Source organism: Cryptomeria japonica, chromosome 2 (genome assembly GCF_030272615.1).
Source record: "Cryptomeria japonica chromosome 2, Sugi_1.0, whole genome shotgun sequence".
Taxonomy (NCBI): domain Eukaryota; kingdom Viridiplantae; phylum Streptophyta; class Pinopsida; order Cupressales; family Cupressaceae; genus Cryptomeria; species Cryptomeria japonica.
In genome coordinates, this window is record NC_081406.1 from 295,554,286 (window position 1) to 295,568,718 (window position 14,433).

The window sequence follows — 14,433 nt, forward strand, 5'->3', positions numbered from 1 at the left end:
TTGTGTCCCAGGTTGGTATAAATATGATGTAAGATCCCTTTGTAGATCGTGGCTTATGAGATTATCTCTGTGTGAATAAAGTTTTAATCATATGTAGAGGTTTTAGTCGATCATAGGTGATCGAGTTGGGTTTGTGAAAGAGGTTTAAGACCTCTGGTATTGAGCTTAATCAAAATTGTACTCATGCATAGGAGATGTTATTCTTGCAATTCACTCATCTTTTGGGATCATAGTCTGGATTTATTTTGTAGTTAGTGAGGCTCATGATGAGAAGTGTGCTCTAGGCAATGTGTATTCCTGCATGTGCAGGCCCCTCTTATTTTAATCACATACTTACTACAGAAGTATTATCTGATTGTGGGTAGGATTCCCATTGTAGTTTTTCCACGTACAAATCCTGATGTTATGTGTTATGGATGGATGGTAATTGTTCTGTGATTTATGTTTGTGCTTAATTGTTATATCTGATATTTCAGTATTTGGCTTATGCATTCCGGTAAAAGGTTTTGTTTTTCCACGTACAAATCCTGATGTTATGTGTTATGGATGGATGGTAATTGTTCTGTGATTTATGTTTGTGCTTAATTGTTATATCTGATATTTCAGTATTTGGTTTATGCATTCCAGTAAAAGGTTTTGTGCGCTTAAAGTTTCATAATCTGTTGACAAGTGATTCACCCCCCCACCCCCTCTCAGTTGTCCACCGGTTATCCTAACACTCTCTTCTCACTAGCCCCCTCAAGGCATTCGGGAAGACAAGCCCTCTAAAGGATTTAATTGCATGAAAATAAAGAACGCATGAAAATAGTAGCTTTGGCTTTTTGGTCACCCAATTAAGGGGAGAGCATATACCTACCACTTTTGAGACATGGCAAACAATGTTCTTTTTATCCTTCCAAAGCAATGATTTGCTAAATCCCAATTGGAGATGTTGCTCCAACCAAACATGGTGTTCTTTTTAATCCTTCATAGCAATGATTCTCTAGACTAGGAAGAGGAAATCCTAGTCAAGATAAAGTAAAGCATGTTGCTAGAAAGTAAAGCGATTTGCAAAAATAGACAAGTTGATTGTTCTTTTTAACCGATATTGCAAAATGATGGTTCGTGTTAGCCAATATAGTAGAATGAAGTGTTCTTTTTAGGCCATCATAGCAATGTGAGTGTTTGTTTTAAACCAAGATAGTAAAATGAGTAATTGTTCATTTTAACCCCGATTGTGAAATGTGAATGACTATCCTAGGATTGATCAATTTTTCCAATTAGAACGTGTTAACAAAAACAACAAGATTGCAAATGTGTGTCTTTCAAAACCCGCAAGAAATGTATTAGAAAAACGTTGCTCGATGTCCTGCAAGCACAAGAAAATTGATTTAGAAGGTATACATGAAAAAATATATGCCTAATTCCTTTGCATAAATCAACCTTGATAAAGCAATCTTTTATAAAATCCAATCTTGATAAATCAAAATCTTATCAATAAAACTTTAAAATTTATAAAGTCAAATCTTATAAACCAAAATTTATTATTAAAATTTTAAAATTTATGAAATCAAGTTTTATAAATCAAAATTTTAAAATATAACAAATCACATTTAATAAATTCAAATTTATTAATGAAATTTTGAAATATAAAATTATATTTTACAAATCCAAATTAACTTATAAAATTTTAAAATTTATTAAGTCAAGTTTTATAAATCAAAATTTTAAAATATAAAATATCACTTTTAATAAATCAAAATTTATTAATAAAACTTGAAATATAAAATTACATTTTATAAAACAAACATTATTAATGAAATTTTAAATTAAAAAAATGATTTTAATAAAATGTCGTTGACTGTCTTACACAGTCACATAGACTATGTAGCACACAACCGTGTGTTGTGTTCTACACAGTCACACAGACTGTGTAGCACACAGCCTGTGGGATTGTGGAGCTTGTAGTCATGGACTGTGTATACACAGTCACACTTCTAGCCATTAAATGGATTTTATTCATTTAATTAAAATCCCAAAAATGCATATTAAAGCATTTAATTAGAACAATAGGTGTCACGGACTGTGAATAAAATGCATTTAATTAGTTGTGCCAGTTTTAGGCACAAAAAAAGTGAGCTCTAAATTGTGGAATCAACCTGCAAGAGGATAAAACAACAAACAAGCACACACATGAAACATTATGTTAGAGATAGAAATCTCAAATAGAAACTAAACTAGCTTCAAAATCAAGAAATCCAAGCACGTCTCATGTTCCTCTATCTCCAAGGATCCTTCAAATCAAGGTGGCGCTCAGCTTGGAAGAGCACTTGATCTCTAGGATGACTACCTAAAGAACAAGAGATATGTACGATTCTAAGATCTAAATGGAATGCAACTAAGATCTTAGTGATATGCTAAATGGATATGAAACTAGATACCAAAATGAGAAAATTAGTATGAGATTTAATCTAGCATGAGAATATTTTGAAGATGAGATTGATCTAGCATGGAAAAGAAACTAGCATGATATACTAAAATATGATGAAATCTATGCTATAATGCAACTAAGATGATCTAAAAATGCTAAGAGAAGACAATGGAGCTCCTTAGTAACCTACACAAAACAATTTAGCTATAGATTGGATGCAAAATGAAGATGGATATTGGATATGAGACAGGGGCTCATCTTATAGAGTTGAAGGCTTAAGAATGGATGGCCAAGATTGATTTCCAATCAAGGGTCAAGATTGAAGGAGGAATGTGGTCCCAAGTTGGAAGGCTTAGCCTTGTGAATGTCACAAGGGGGAGAAGGTGAGGATCAATGTGGTCCCAGATTTGCAAGCTTAGACTTTTGACAAGTGTCACAAGGGGGAGTGGGATGAAAAGTCAATGTGGTCCCACCTTGAGAGAAGGGGGATATGTGTTCTGTGAGCAACCTAGAAAGAAACAAACTAGATTAATTAGGATAATGAAGAGATTAGATAGGTTCTAGAAGGATGATTAAGAGGCAAGTGGGATATGTAGGATTTTGCAAGTGGGTGAGGGAAAATAGGATTTTTAGTTAAATTAAAATAATTTAATTTAGCCAAAAGGGATGCAACTTGCATTTGTAGGATTTTGCAAGTGGGGGATTTACAAATAAATTTTGATCTATTTAAAATGCAAAGGGGATTTTAATTAAATGTGGATTTAATTAAAATGGAAAAGGGGATAAATGGATGTTTTAATTAAATGTGGCTAGAGGGGGGTATTTAACTAAAAGTGAATTTAATTAAATGGTTTAGATAGAAGAAGTGGATATTAATTAAATCTTAATTTATTTAAAAAGGTCAATTAGAAGAATAGGGATATTAATTAAATCTTAATTTAATTAATAGACGATTAAATGAATAAAATCCATTTAATTAGTTGTGCAAGTTTTAGGTGTCTACAGTTATTATTTGTGTTCCATGGTTATTATTTTTTGTTTTAAGCATTTAAGAGTTTTGGGTTTAAGTGGTTAGGAAAAGGTTTTAAGATTTAGGTGGTAAGAGTGAAAATTAGCTTTCTAATATTTTTAGGTGAAGACATTGGATGAAATTTTTGTGCTTATTATTTGGGGATTATATTTTTTTAAGCATTTTTAAGTTGCTCATTTAGGGATTTAAGGGTTTAGGTTATGTGCTTGATGGTTTGAGATTTTATGAGGTTATGTTTTGAGGATGATGATTATGGATTTTATCATTAGGGATCTAAGTTAAGGGTTTGTAATTGGACTTATGAATTTCGGTTGGTGGCTTGAAATTTTGGGTGGTTTAAGGTTTGAAATTTTAGTGATTTACTATACAGAGGTGTAGGTTTTAAGTGCTTGAGGGTGATGCTAATGGGTCTTGGGGATTTAGGTTTAAATATTTTGAGTGTTTAAAAATTTGGCATTGGGAGTTTAAGATTTGGAAATATAGTGATCTTATAATTCATTGTGTAGGTTAAGTGTTTGAGGGTGATGCTAATTGGTTTTGGGGATTTGAAAGTGGGTTTGAGATTTGAGGTTTAATTGGGTTGTCTTTATATTGAAGAGTTTTAGGGATTTGGATATTTTGGTTTAGTATTTAGAGGTTCACAATTGTGAGTTTTGAGTAATGAATCACACTTTTCATGGGATGGAATTTTAAGGGTTTAGTTTTTGTGCTTGACAATTTTAGGATTTTAGAATTTAAGGTCTTACATGTGAATTTTTTATGTTAGGTCTTGTAAATTTGGTGCAGTTTTTAACGGTTTGAAGGGAATATTTTCAATTGAGGTTTTGGGATTGGATACTTAAGGGTTTAGGGATTTGGAGGTTTAGGGTTTTTAATATAGTTAGAGTCTTTGGGGATTTTAAGGAACTTGAGTTTGTGGTTTAGTATAGAAGCCAATTCTTATAGGTTTTCTAAATTTACATTGGGATATGGGGTTTAGATTTTATGGTTTTGGTAGTTTGAGAGTTTGTAATGTTTTATGCATTTTAAGTTTTCAAGACATTTCAATTTTTAGTGGGTTCTAATAGTTGAGGCCCTTTGGGGTTTTAATAGTTTGTGTTTTTGCATTCACAAGTTTAAGGTTGTGAGTTTCACGTTTAGAGTTTATTTATGTTAGTGTTTTAAGAGTTTAGAATCTTTCAGAGGCTTTAGTAGTTAGGTTAATTTGGAGGTTAAAGTCTATTCTTAGGAGTTTAAATATTGGTGATTAACTTTTAAAGGTTTTTGGGTTTTAAAAGTTGGTCTCTTCTAGGATTTTAAAGATTTAAAGGTGCACACAATGATAGAGGTTGTAAGATTGACCCTTGACCATTAACTATTATATAATATAAAATAAATAATCATTAGAAAATATGACCATAAAAATAAGGCTTTAAGAAACCTTTAACCACTCCTTTAAAAAAAAGGGGAAAAAGAATTCATTCTTATCATCTTTAACCCCTGTGAATGTCTTTAGTGTGTCACTTCAAGAAAATGAGTGCATTATACGATATTTATCAAAAGTTCTCTTAATTAACAATTGGCTCTTGTAGCTCTATTATACTAAGTCAACTCTGAGTATTCTCACAAGTTTTAAAAATGCAATCGGAGAGGCTCACATGAACCAGGCCAAGAGAACTCATAGGATATTAACAATAATGTAGACAATTATGAGAGAAAAAATAGTTTAAATAGCAAAGAACATAAATATGAAGAATAGTAAGAGATATAAGGAGACGGCTTCCAAAACTAATGCCCTAACACTCTAAATGAGCATGGATTAAACAGATATGAAAGGACAAGGATATGTACTGATTGAATAAGGCCAAGAGCAGCAACTGCCCCAGAGAAATACAAAATCAACCCAATTGATCGGACTTAGATGCAATCAGAGGCTCACATGAACCAGGCCAAGAGTACTCATAGGATATTAACAATAATGTAAACAATTACGAGAGAAAAACTAGTTTAAATGGTGACTGTATATATTCTAGGTCAGTTTAGTCCTTGGTTTGCTATAGGTTTTCCTAGTTCATCAGTTCTGTCAAACCATTCTCTGTAAAAGGGCTGGGATCCTAATTAATTTGGTTGTCCTGGAGTTTAGACACTCTGTATCTCCCCTTTCTTCCAATGCATTAAAAGTTATCATTAAGTGTTGGAAAAACAAGAGATCATTTTTGAAGCATGTCTCTCATGCTTGTGGTATCTCTTGTTCCACGCCCAGTTCTAAGTCTCTGAGGTGATTTCTCTATTTAGAAATGTGGATGCGCTTGGTTAATCTAGATTGGTCCAAAAATGGATTTAGCAGTTCAAGATGCTGGAGCAACTATATCCAGTCCCAGGTGCACTCTAGCCTTATAATGGCACTACAATGCATTAAAAACCCATTATTCTCTGTCTCATGGTAAAATGTGATGCCTTATTATTCTCTATCTCACGGGAATATGCTATTATGCTCTATTATTAAGCTATTATGCTGCATCTATTTATCCCCATACAATTGTCTATTTGTATAATAAAATCTACAAACAAAAAACTATATTTTTACATCAGGAACTGCTATGAGTCAATGGCATCAGCCTAGCATTTTAAAGCCGCTCCCTCCGAAGGCTACAAGTGACAAACTACAGAGAAAAACATTTCTTCATCACTTCTCCTATGCAATTTGCGATAATGCTACTTCTACTACGTGTTTCTTAGCAGTGATGAGGATTGTGAATAGCACACAGTTATACTGAGAGGGGGTGAATCAGTATAATGAAACTTTTCAATTCAATATTTTATATGATAGAATCAATCACTAAAAATAATTTTGTATTTGAACACAATAACACAAAGATTTAAGTGGAAACTCAATGTGGGAGAAAACCACTGAAAATGAATGCTATATATTTATGTTCTTTTACAATTTTGTGAGCACCAACCCACTGGAAGCACCAACTCCCTAACTCTGTTTTGTGAGCACCAACCCACTGGAAGCACCAACACCCGAACTCTGTTTTGTGAGCACCAACCCACTGGAAGCACCAACTATCTCTGCTGAAATTGTGAGCACCAACTCACTCTTCACAAATCTAATTTTCCATCTTGAAAATGTTGCTGTAACAATGGATGATGGACAATGGTAACACTCTTTAAATCTGCATACACATCTTCATACAAATATGTCACAATTCCTTTCTTAAATCTGTTGTAAGCTGATCATAAATCTGCCTTACTCTTCATTTCAAATCTGCATGTGCTAAGTTTATATATCTGCTATTATATTCTAAACTCATGCTCTTTTAGGACTGATTGTTTATGTTTCTCTTTGCACACCTCTTACTTCACCTACGTGAGGTATACTTTCAAAAATCCACAGTTTTATACACAGTATATATATCCAGCATATCCACTTCCTTCTCAAAGCATTTTTAAAAATTCATATATATATGTGCTAGTTCCATCGGTTGCAAACCAACATGACTTTCTTCAATATTTCAATAACTTCTTTTTGTTAAATTCTATTAATAAACTTTTTACGGGAGTATTTGTTTGCCAACCACTTTTGTTTATATTAATAAACTCTTATGCCACTATACCTTAGACAATACTTTTCATAATAAACAAACCACCGAACTTAATGAAGCCCGATAATATGTATTGTAAAAATAAGGTATGTAATTTATTTACGATATTATTTTCTCCCAGCCAGTATTAAGTAAGTTCCGCAAAACCGAGAGATTTATTTTTCACTTTTAATTTTGCCGCTCCATATCTAAACATTTTTTCGCTTTAATAAACTTGCCGCTATATTAATATATTTGCCGATAATTATAAAGTCTTTCCATATTATATATCGGGTAATAAATATATCGGATTATTTATAAAGTCTTTCCATTAATAGTTTTCATTTGATTTCTATTTTTGCCTTCAGATAATGATATAGATACGAACCATGCTCACTGTAATCTTTTGCTTCATCGTGCTGATTTGCCAAGAAACTTCCAAACCAACACCCGATTTGATGTCATTTTAGATGCTTCTTGCTTTCAATTAATTTGACATCAATGACAATACTTGCATCAGATTGGCGAGATAATGATGGAGCATTAAATTCATTAGGCTCATCCCAATGCTTTATCATAGTTCCTAGAAAAGTTCAAGTATTGTATTGTTTGACCCAAGACTGGCCACCCATATTGCCAGGAAGTAGATTCATCTTTTTCTTCCTAGAGCTATTGCAGATGGGTACTTCAACTTTATCACCAGAAAAAACACAAAATCAATGCCAAGGACGACAAATACAATAGCTACCAAATTACCAAACTCTTCCATTACAACAAGATTACTAGCCTACCGGATAACCATACATACATTTCACTGTTATAAAAGTTCAGGGCCTATAATGTAAAGGCTGGGCTTAACCAGCACACTCTAAGCATTGACCCGCTTAGGTGGCAGGTGTGAGCCCAGCTGTGAACCATCTTCTTTCAGTTAGCCATTAACGGAGGCCGTTTGATGGATGCGCCCAGATTTAAATTTTAAACCACCTTCTCTTCCCGCCCGGCCGCGTATGACTTAAAATTACCGCGCTGTGGGACAGGAATTTTGTCAGATGTTGTTCCCTCGACTGCTCTCATCTCTATTTCCTTCCTTTCTTAAAACACAACTTGCAGAGGAGAAAGAAGACTGCCTGCCAAATCGCTCAGGCATATTCGAGCAAAGCAGAAGCATGTTCTAATAGACATCTATGCGAAATGTGGAAGCCTTGAAAAGCGATGCGAACTGTTTGACATAATGCTTCAAGAAAACATGTTCTCATGGAACGCCATGTTTGCAGGATATCTACAAAGCGGATTTGTTGAAAAGGCTTTAGAAACTTTCAAGAAAATGCAATTTGCAGGCGTAAATCAAGGCTCCTCAACCTTTTACACCTTCCTCAAGCTTTCGGACAGGCTACGACACCCATCACACGATAAAGGATAGAGATATTTTGTTAGATGTAGTACTTGCAACCGAGCTGGTAGACATGTATGCAAAATGTGGAAGCTTTGACAAGGGACTTGAACTGTTTGACAGAATGCCCCAAAGAATGCGCTGCTTGCAGGATGTTAACAAAATTTGAAAAGGCTTCTGAAACTTTCAAGCAAATGCAATTGGCGGGTGTAAATCCAAACTCTACAACCTTTGCCAGCATCCTCGTAGCCAATGCCGAATTCCTGGGAGCTTTGGAACGGGGTATGGATGTCCATAAAAGCATAGAAGATACGTTGCAACCGCTCTAGTAGACATGTATGCAAAACGTGGAAGCATAGATGAGACACACGAACTGTTTCACAACGTGCCTCAGAATTTGATCTCATGGAATGCCATGATTGCAGGATATAACGAAAAGGAAATTGTTGACAAATATTTACAAACTTTCAAAATAAATGAAATGGATATTTGTAAAGCCAATTCTCTCCTGCTTGTGCCAAAATGGGAGTGCTATTGATTTATTTTATATGATTAGGGACTATCCTATCTCCTAATCTATTTTTTACACTTCGATCTTTCTCTCTGTATCATGGTTTGGTTTGGTTTTTTTGGTTTATTTTATCAAAGTTCTTTCTCTATCATTATCTCTTGGTAATTGAGCATCTAAGAACTCACTTCGTGATATCTTATCACAAACCTCATACACAATTGTTTCTTGATCTTCCTTTCTCTAACTTATCTAAGGATTCACTAATTATTTGATCTCTTTACAATCAACATCGGCATTGACTTGGTTATTAAAGAATTATCTTGTGATGGGTTTTAATTGGTTGGTTGAGTTTATACAAGTCTAAGTTGCATTGAGTAGTTGGGAACAAGGGCTTGGGCTTACCACATGCTAACTTGATTTTAAGGAAGTTTGTATAAAAAGTCTTACGTGTTTAAAAGGAAAAGATGCAAAGAAGAGCAAGGATTGGGAAAAGGGATACTCAATACTAATTGAAGAAGTAGGATCAAGGTGAGCAAAATTTTGATACTACTAAATATTATAGACAAAAAGGTAAAAGAAAGGGATTAAGGATCAGGGATATAAAGAGCTATATGCAGTTGCACTTTTTGGTAGAGGAAAGAATATAAATCCAAAGACTGTGATTCAAGAGAAATAGATTAGAGATCATTAATCTAGCTAGTGTCTAATGCTAGAAGAAAGAAAAAGAAGGAGAAATAGGGTGGAAGGATTTCAAGCTTTAGAGATTAGTTTTACTGGTCACATAGCTTATACCTTTTTGAAAGATGGTATGATTAATCCTGGAAGTATGGGGTCTACATGGAGAAAGGGAGATGAGAAGTGGGGTGAGAGAAATGAGTAGGTAAAATACTAAAAGCCTAAGATTTTGAGACAAAGGAAAAGTGGATCCTCAAATTCAGAATTGGGTCTGATGAATACTCCATGCTAAAGGAGAGGAAGAAAGGAAAAGAGTGAGTGGAGAATAATTGAGGTTTGTGGATTAGTATTATATCTTAAGAATTGTACGACTATATTGAGACAGGAAAAGAGTGAGTGGAGAATAATTGAGGTTTGCGGATTAGTAAAATCTTAGGGCCAAAGACAAAGATGGAGTAGGAAATGAAAGCATGGAGAAAGCTATGATAAAAGACCTAATTCCAAAATTAGTATGGCATTATTAAAGTCTTTAAATTATTGAATCTTGAAAAGAGCCATCTAGGATAGTGATTTCAATTATGGATGTATTAGAATTCACCTAAAAGAGTTTTTTTAATACTTGCCTTGATGATTTATCCATGGGGTTTACATAGTTAGACCTTAATAAATATTGACCTATGTAGACATGCACTTTATTGGTCTTATGAGTGGCCTTGGACACCCATCAAGAGGGTTTTTGAATAGGAAATACATCTAATATGACCTTGTATTTGACAATGCATTAGGACATATTTAATATGTTTTGTATGATTTTACAAGTACAAATCTTATTCACAAACCATATTTCTATGATCACTTTCCTCTAGTACATGATTTGAATTCAAGTTCTTGATCTAACATATTTTAATCTTATTAGAATTAATTTGATAGAATCAATCAAGTTCTTATTCTTTTATATCAACTTACTCTAGCTATTATTTTCCTCATCAAATTTGATGGAATAATTATGTGATTCTATTCACTTTTGAATCTTACAATATACAACTTAAAACACACATCTACACCTACTTGGAAAGATAATATCCATCCTTATAATGTATATGATTAGGTTATTCATTTTCCTCACTAAAAACTTACAAAGCTAGCCAGGAACATGTTCCTTTCATACACCACCCCATTTTCCGCAAAAGAAAAATGAAGCACTTTATTTCTTTTCAAGTTTTATGATCGAATGCTCTGCTATATTTAAGTGTTTAAGTTTTCCTTGGTTCTTGATGAATTGATTAGAATTGTGAATCTAACTTTTATATTTTTGATATGAGGTATTAGTTTTGTGATATCAAGATGTGACTTGGCTTCTCATATTCTCCTCTTGTTTATATTATCTTTCTTATCTCATCAATAAGTTACTATGATTATAATTCTTTATTTGAGTGTTTAATGAGATTTTTTATGTTATGTTACTATCATTCATACATTGGAAAAGTCTTTAAGTGTTCATTATGAAATAAACCCCCTTAAAATCAAGTGAAACCATTAGATAGTCTTGGATATATAATGGAAGTTGTTTTGGTGTATCTACAACCTTTACAAAACCTCCTTGAAGCATTGAAACCCTTTATTACAACTCTCAAAATAATAATTTTTTTCTTGGTAGACTATAAATAAAACCTTGTTCCTTCATTATTATCATATGTAGGTGTGATTTAATGTGCATTATTATAGTGCAAGTCTGTTTTTTAGATCACTTCATTTAGCATCACCAATAAGCTCCACAAGTACATTTTTCCTATTTATGAACAATCTATGTTTGTAGGCCACTTTCATCACATAGTCTATAGATACCACCATCTTCATTAGCTATTTCTCATTACTTGTCATGCTCTTCATATGGAAATTTGCTGGTAATATGGTTTTCATCATGGAAATATCATCTTCTATTACAAATCAATAACCAAGATTTGTGCATCTCAAAGATATGGTCTCAATGTGATATATATTCAAAGATTTAGAAAGTTTTTTTTTTGTATGTACTTCTTAAGAACATATTATTGTAATCAAATAATTTATAACCTCCTATTTAAATGAATTTATTTAATATATCATCATCCTAATGACATATACTATAAATCTTGATAATATCATATATTTTATTACAAAGTTGTATCTTTCCATGCTCTCTTTTAGTTTTTGACTAAAAATTATATAAGATGTTCATTTCCACCAACTCTATCATCCTTTTGTGTAAGAGCGATAGTGATGTTATCTTTGTTGGACATTGCTACTGTTAGGATATGTTATCATTAATGTCAACATATTCTTGTGAATTGTTTCGGTGATTGCAGATTGGGAAAATCTTATGATTCAATTTACAGTTTTGCAGTTTTGGTGCATTGCAGAGTTCGATATTTCCTCCGGTATATTCCGGTGTGATCATATCTTGAGCTGAGATTTTAGGATATTGTTTTGGATGGTCTTATGTGTCTTCATTTTAGAGGATTTGGTTCTCCGCAAGTTATCTTTCTTTGTGACAGTTGTTGTGTTCCTGAGTTTCAGATGTTGACAGATGAAGATTTGATAAGTGGTGTTGGTGCAGTTGTTTCTGATGATTCTAACGTGCTTGTTGGTGTTTCCTAATTATTTCTTATTTGTTTTGTCGACCAGCAATGATCGTTGTTTGAGCTTTTGGTGATTTTGGTTAACCGGTAATATTCTTCGTGTTGTGCAATATTTATGGTGGTGTAGCGTATTGCAGTTGATCTTGGCATAATTTTCGATGAAACTGAGCGTTTGAGAATTTCAATTAGGTTCATGTTATGTTATGTAAATCATTATATTGGTCCGGTGGTCGGTCTTTGTATCATGTGATGTAATTTTGTAATTGAGGTTTGAGGGTTTAGCCGACCTTGTTGTCAAGGTTGATGAATTGTATAAATAGGTGATGTTGTCATGTAATTCAGGTATCAAGGTTGTGTCTGCATAATGTGGGAGTGGTATATGTGCGAACAAGAATTCATCTTTCAATGCAGGGTGTTGAGCAGAGATTGGTGTTGTAGGGCAGACATTTGTGCTTAACCAAAACTGTCATCAGACATTTGGAGATTCTATCATTGCAGTTCATTCATTTTGGATTGTAGTTCGATTCTTGTTGTAAGTTAGTGAGACTTCCCTAACAATTGTAGCCTTCCGAGTCATTATCTTTTGAGTAGTGAGCTCTAGGTAATGTGTTCGAATGCATGTGAGTTCCCCATTGTAATATTTTCACATACTATTGCAGAGTATCCTCTTACTATGGGTAGGTTCCCACCATGGTTTTTCCCTTAAACAGGTTTTCCACGTCAAAAATATTGGTGGTGTGTATTGTACCTTTAATTTACTTATCTTTGTTATTGCTGCAGTTTATCAGATTTGGTTTTGTGGTTAAGTTTGTTGATCCGGTGAAAACTGATTCACCCAACCCCCTCTCAGTTTTCTTCATTGTTCTTGCCAACAATCTTGTCTTCTATATGACATAAGATAAGATTTATATAGAACTTAATATTGACCAGCATTGGTGCCTTTGAAATGGACTCCTTGATATTTTCAAATGCTTATTTACCCTCTTTTATTCAATTGAAATGATTAATCTTTTTCAACATGAGGGTAGTAGTAGTGTGAACTATACCTATAAAATCTATTATGAATTTCCTCATTAAATTATTCTTTCCTATGAAATATTGCACGCTCATTTTATGCCAAGTAAGTGAAATCTTAAGAAGAGAAAATGTGCCTAGGCCAACAAATTTCCTTGAGAAGCACTAAAAATTAATTTTTGGATTCAAAGAGAATCCAAAAAATTAGCACCTATGAGACACCTTCTTCAATTGATATAAATGGTATACTTTGTTCAAATACAGTAAGTCATCATAATAGTTTAAAATGGTATTCTTTATTAGATGTTTCCCTTATTGTATAGGATAAAATCAAATTTTTCTTATATAGGAAAGAGTGATCCAGTTTATGCTTATCTTTTTCTTTTACTAGTATTTTGTTGAAACTTGAGAAGTCATCTACGATTAAAAACTTATTAGATCCTACTACTTCCATAGAGGGTAGAGTAGTTTTTAAAAAAATGGTATTCATTTTTTCCCTAGGACCAAGTTGGAAACCCAATTTGAGTGCTAAAAAAGATAGATTATCTTTGACAAAATAGAATCAGTAAGTTCACACCTCATTGATGCAGTCATGGATGGAGGATCAAATAAAAAATTATTTTCACCATGCAATGTAATGAAACAGCACACAATTACACAATGATACTATAAATAATATTAAATTTATTAAAACTTAGTCATGAATGAGTTACGATATGCCATGGTGGACTAAGGGCTTCTAAATTTCTAGGATTTAGCTATTTAATTATAAACATGCAAATTATATAATTCAAACGATATTATAATATGATTCTCAAACTTGACTCTTGACTCAAATATTTAATTTTACTTCTTTCACATGGTTGTAATAGTATCCCCTAGCCTTACAAATGATATTGATCAATCACAAGGTGATGTAAAAATTGATGGTTTTTCAAATGTGTAGTTCTACAAGGTTTAGTGTACCTTGTAATGCATACCATTATTGCCAAAAGCTTTAGAATGTTAGCAAATTCTTGAAGAATAAAACTATTAGTTATTCTGTTATGCCTAATAACAAGTTAGAAATTTATATATACCTTTCTAGTGATTAAAGATTTTAAAACTAGAACATGATATTGATGGATCAATGCAAGACATGTGTTCTGAACCAAATTGTGAAATCAACAAGTGCAGTGAAATGTAGTTAGATCTGCAACATTTATCTAACTAATGATTG